We start from the raw sequence: 5,919 nt of genomic DNA, 5'->3' as shown, positions 1-5,919 counted from the left end.
CAAAAAAAACAAACAAAAATCTGTTCCCTCTCCCCTTCCCCTGCTCACCAACCTACCTTCTCCTGCTTCCTGGCCTGGTATTCCCCTACATTGGGGCATAGAACCTTCACAGGACCAAGGGCCTTTCCTCCCATTGATGACTGACTAGGTCATCCTCTGCTATACATATGCTGCTGGAGCCATGAGTCCCACCATGTGTACTCTTTGGTTGGTAGGTTAGACCCTGGGAGCTCTGACGGAACTAGTTAGTTCATATTGTTGTTCAGCCTAAGGGGCTGTAAACCTTTCAGCTCCTTGGGTCCTTTCTCTAGCCCCTTCATTTAATTCCACTCATTCCCCTCTTCCAATTCCTCCCCGAGCTATCCCATTTACTACCCACCCAACTTTTTGTCCCACTCTTGTCAGTGGGAGTAGAGTAAGTAGAGTTTCTTCAATCCTTATACTCTTGATTATGTGACTTTTCTCAGTCACTGTAATTATTTGGGAGTCTTACTGTTTCCTTGTGAATTTAAGAACAGTGTTTCCCTCCTATTTCTGTTGAAAAATTACAGTGAACATGTTAATCATTTTGAGTATTATAAAAATTTTACCAATATCAATTATTGTAATCCACTATGGACTGTAATTCCATTTCTTCATAGTTCATTCTGTTCATCTAAGAATTACAGCTTTCATTAAACATATCTTCCTTAGTTTAATAGTTTTTTTACTATGGTAAATAGATATTTTCTTAAACCCTCATTGGTATAGAGAAACATTATCAATGTCATATATTGATTTTTATATCCTGCACTTTATTGAGTTCATTCATTAATTCTTATATCATTGGGTTTGGTAGAGCTTGGGGAATTTACATATCATGTCATCATCAAATAAAAACAATTCCACATATTCCTTTCTCCAGATAGAAGATCACATGAATGGCAGTTATTCCATTCCAAGGTCCTTATTTCCTCTCAAAACTTGATCTTCTTTTCTTGATATCTATTTGTTTTCATTTTTGCAAATTCCTACCAAATCATCTCATGAATCTGTAAAGATAATAGTCCACATGAAAAAAATAACTTTAATCAAGCAAAATATTTTATGTTAAGACTTTATAACTTATGTTATAAATGCACCCTTCTTTTTCTTGAAGACTGACCTGAAAATACATAAATTAGAAAGCCCTTAAAACAGAACATTGAAGCCTAATATCCTAGACTATGTGTGTCCTGGTTAAAGCTCTTTCACATTACAACTGCTTCCTCATCCTTTGAATCAGAAGCTAGAAGATTAATATTTAATCTACAGTGTACACTATCTTTTCAGAGGATCATTAATGTTATATAGCCAAATACTTTGACTTGAAACATTCTGCTATGATGGGTAGGGAGAAGTGAATAAAAATTAGTAAAGAACCAAGAAGTTAAAAAACTTACAAAACTAAAAAGGTTCCTCCCAGAAATCATTAAATAGTAAACACTTACTTGAAGGGACTCTGATGGAGCTTCATAAGTTGTCAACCATACACCTGTGAATTGCTCTTACCCTTGCTCTTTTAATTCACGTGACTACATCGTTCAGGAAGATAGACTATAGTGGAGTCTTTTATTTGGTCTATTATTGACACCCTATTTGATGTGAACTAACATCTGTCCATTTCTCCCGGAAAAAGTCACAGAATTTGTAAACTCATTGAATAATTTGACAAATTATTAAAATCATCCTTGAGCAAAATTAATTCCTTGTGGTCATTTTGGCTCATAGTTGGTGGGAGCTTAAACTGAACAATGGCCATAATATTCAAGCAAATCATATGTATTTATATGTTATGTTCACTGTTTGAAAAGTGTGAAAAAACCATTATTGACATTTAAGATAGGTACAAAAGTGTTAGTATTGTGGTTTGTTGTGTAAAGCTGATTGACCAAGAGAGCAAAAATAACATCTGAAAAAAATTTCAGCCTAATGCCCAGTTGGCTTGGCTACAGGAAAGAATTTTATTTTTTAATTTTACTTTAAAGAAGTAAAATTGGCACAGTCTTTCATGCTTGTAAACACAAATTGTTCTAATGACAGATGCCTATTTTAAACAAAAGTTCCTAATACAGTAGTCTGCCCTTCCCTGATATATCTCTGCATTGACTCCATCATGTGGGATGAGGCTATGCTGAAACCTTTGTCCAATGTGGTGTTTTGAGCAAACCGAGCTTGCTATATAGGATGTTGCTCTCCTCTTGCCTTTTGATCTAGGTTGCAATGTGTGCCATAACAAGCAGCAGAAGAAAGGTCTAAAGAATCTAGAAGACCAGGAACAACAAAGACCTATAATCAAAGTAGGTATAGAAAGTAGAACAGATGTTGCAGATTAAAGAGGTAAAAGCAGCTCTTCTCTCAATATAATTCTTCTGCTGCTGAGGGCCACCCCAGTTTTAAACAATGAATATGTATCTCATGGCTTTGGTCAGGCAGGAATCCAGGGACAATTCACCACATACAGAAAGAAAAAGAATAAACATTTACTATGTTATCTAATGTTGGACATACTTCTGCTATAGTCCTTTTGCTAGGAGGACACCAATACATACAGACCACCTTTGAAGCAGGAAATTATTGTTGTCTTACTAGTTTTTTTAACATTTCTGTATACAATGTATTTTGTTCATATTTGTTACCCTTTCAGTTTCTTCTATGTCCTCCTTGTCTAGCTGGTTCTCTATCAATACAACTTTCAGTTCTCTTCTCTCTCTCTCTCTCTCTCTCTCTCTCTCTCTCTCTCTCTCTCTCTCTCTCTCTCTCTCTTTCTCTCTCTCTCTCTCTCTCCCTCTCTCTCTCTCTCCCTTCCTCCCTCCTTCGCTCCCTAACCACTCTCTCTCAAAAATAAATGACTAAAAGTAAATGACTGAAACAAGGACACAAAAAGACAAAAAGTAAAATAAAACATGCAAAGAAAAATACAGAGAATATGGATTCTCTTTTGTGTTTTCCAACTAATCTTGAACATTCAGCCTACCCTGGATTAAGGTTTTAATACCTAGAGTCACTACGTTTGGAGAAAAAAATGATTGAGGGGGGAAATAAGATAAGTACATAAATGCTGGGAAGCTGGAATGATCGGGTCTATCCTACCTTTAGATCTTCCATTTGTTGCTCCTCTACCCATGTGTTTTTCTTCTTTTTCTTTCAGAAATTGAGAAATCAGACCTTAACCCAAACCTAGAGGAGTGTGTGACTGAGGTATGCTGGTGATTTTGTTAAACAGAACTTTTCCCCATCAATCTACCTAGAGCTCTTACCTGGAATACCTCAACTCTTTCCAGAATCCTTGGTGTGAGGAGTGCATAAAATGCATCCTATCATACCGTCTTCATGGGCCCCTGTTGAACATAGCATTCCTTCATCAAGACTATTCTAAAGCTGCAACTCTAAGGACAGAGGAAAAATAAAGGCATACATCTATTGATCAGGAATGGGATAATTGTTTAAATATAATTATAAGTATAATTGTTTAAATAGCTTCTTTCACATAATCAGCCTAAGTATTTTCTGTTTTTATGGGCCATTAAAAATAATTACCTGCTTTAAAATATGTCTCATAAAAAGGAGATTCATTTTGGTACTGTTTAATTTGTACACTTCAGAGCCCCAAGTCTATTTCAAGTTATCCCTTTACATTGAGTCTCTGAAAAATTACTCTTGTGACTAAATTTCAAAGTAAATTAATATACATTTGATTTTTTTCTAACAGCTTGCTCCTCATGGGTGTTTAGGGTAGCATTACCACCTTAGTACCCCAAGTTCAAAGGTCCTGCATAGATATCAACATGACAAATAGCAACTCATACCTTTGACATGAGAACTGATCATTTGTCTTTATGTTCTAGCAGCTACCATTCAGGTCACTGTTATTCTGTCTGGACATACCTTGTATTGGCATTTTGAAACATGTATTTAAATAACACACTTGTACTAAAAAGATGACTAGAGATAATTAAACTAAGTTGGAGGGATTATACTTGAAAAATGAAGTATATGTGTGTCTGTGTCCATTTCTGTGTCTCTGATTCCATCTGTTTGTACAGTATTGAATGTAAATACAAGTATATGAGAAGACCAGAAAATATGTGGGAGCTAAAATTAGGACTGGTTGTAACCTCTCCAACATGGATGCTAGAAACCATGTTCAGATCCTCTACAATATTCTCTTAGCTACTGAGATATCTGTCTAAACCACAGTAAATCTTTGAAGTTGAACTTTGATGTCTTCAGAGGCCAATGAATCAAGAAGTTTATGTTCACACATATCCAAAGACTGTCCTAAAGATCACTGATGGTAAATTTCAAAACATTGTAGGAAATAGCTCCATTTTTTTAGTACAAATAATCTTGTGAAATATGGAGTACATTAATGACTGAAGTAGTTTAGATGATGAATTAAATAGGGTGCTAAAGAAATCATGATGAAGTTAATAATTCTAACAAAAATCACATTCCTCAATTAATCCTGGCCACTTAAGTCTCTGTGCTGACTTTAACTTTCTGATGTCCTTGGACCCTTGGCTAGTGGGAGTAAATGTACAGAACAAAGAGATACAAGACAGAGAATATCTAGCCAGGATAACTGAAAGATCAACACATTGGGAAGCAATGGCTACTGGAACAATCTAAACCTCTCTAGAAAAACAAACAAAACCAAGAACATGAAGACAGTTGCTATTTATTTTACTTCTTCCTTAATTTCCAATGTGGCATAATTTTACTTGGATGTTAATTAGGAATATCAAAAGTATGTTTATAATTGGCTTACTTCTAATTTGGGAACATTGTATCAACTAACCAGTTGGAGTTCCAATTATTTTCCCATTGTCTTGTAAAATAGCAGTGTACCTGTAAGAAACACAGCATGCATTTTGTTTTAAATTTCAGGCTGTTTGTATTTATAACCATTTATTTCTTTAAATTAAGAATTTCATTCTTCTGCATATTTATATTAGGGTATTAGCTGATTCTTCTTACCTAATATAAAACTGGGTCATCAAAAGAAGGCTAGTCAAAGCATCTAAGGTCAGTGGAAGTTGCTTTACACATGAACTGAAATGTGTCTGGATATTCCCAGGATTAGAAGCCAGCCTTATTTATTGGATTGCAGTTGAGTGTCAAGAGAGAATGAAGAATTTTATCAAATTATCTGATGTTTTGCTTTAGATCTACTTCATTAGGGTAACACTTAGCTTTTCATCACTGCAATGAAACTGAAGAAAATCAAACTGATATTCTCCAAATCCATCCATTTCCCTATGAATTTTAAAAATTCACTGTTTTTAATAGCTGAGTAGTACTCCACTGTAGAAATGTACCACATTTTCTGTATCCATTACTCAGTTGAGGGACATCTGGGTTGTTTCCAGCTTCTGGCTATGATAATTAAGGCTGCTATGAACATAGTGGAGCTTGTGTCTTTTTTTTTTAAAGATTTATTTATTTATTATATGCAAGTACATTGTAGCTGTCTTCAGATGCACCAGAAGAGAGTGTCAGATCTTATTACGGGTGGTTATGAGCCACCATGTGGTTGCTAGGATTTAAAGTCAGGACCTTTGGAAGAGCAGTCAGTGCTCTTAACCGCTGAGTGACCTCTCCAGCCCACATGTGTCCTTATTACATGTTGGAGCATCTTCTGGGTATATACCCAGGAGTGGTATAGCTGGGTCCTCAGATAGTACACATGGTATGCACTCACTGATAAGTGGATACTAGCCCAGAAGCTCAGAATACCCAAAATACAATCCACAAACTACAAGAAACTCAAGAAGAAGACCAAAGTGTAGATACTTCAGTCCTTCTTAGAAGAAGAACAAAATATCCATGAAAGGAGTTACAGAGACAAAGTATGGAGCAGAGACTGAAGGAAGGACAATCCAGAGACTGTTCCACCTG

At 35.7% G+C, this 5,919-nt stretch overlaps 1 long non-coding RNA gene across 4 annotated transcripts in view; it reads right to left on the bottom strand.

Moving 5' to 3' along the window:
* Window positions 1-773: 773 nt before the first annotated feature.
* Window positions 774-5,919, bottom strand: part of LOC116083448 — an 8,746-nt gene continuing 3,600 nt past the window's right edge. For 2 of the 4 annotated variants that reach the window (XR_004115714.1, XR_004115716.1), the window contains exons 4-6: window positions 4,790-4,869; window positions 3,279-3,407; window positions 774-1,031 (exon numbers count right to left, since the gene is read on the bottom strand). This is a non-coding gene — a long non-coding RNA (uncharacterized LOC116083448). Of the gene's footprint in view, window positions 1,032-3,071; window positions 3,199-3,278; window positions 3,408-4,789; window positions 4,870-5,919 lie in introns of those variants that run through there. The other 2 variants (XR_004115717.1, XR_004115715.1) reach the window with 2 other exon arrangements.

Source organism: Mastomys coucha, unplaced genomic scaffold, assembly GCF_008632895.1.
Source record: "Mastomys coucha isolate ucsf_1 unplaced genomic scaffold, UCSF_Mcou_1 pScaffold8, whole genome shotgun sequence".
NCBI classification, from domain to species: domain Eukaryota; kingdom Metazoa; phylum Chordata; class Mammalia; order Rodentia; family Muridae; genus Mastomys; species Mastomys coucha.
The sequence above is the reverse complement of the archived record's forward strand: the minus strand, read 5'-3'. Positions and strand labels throughout refer to the sequence as shown.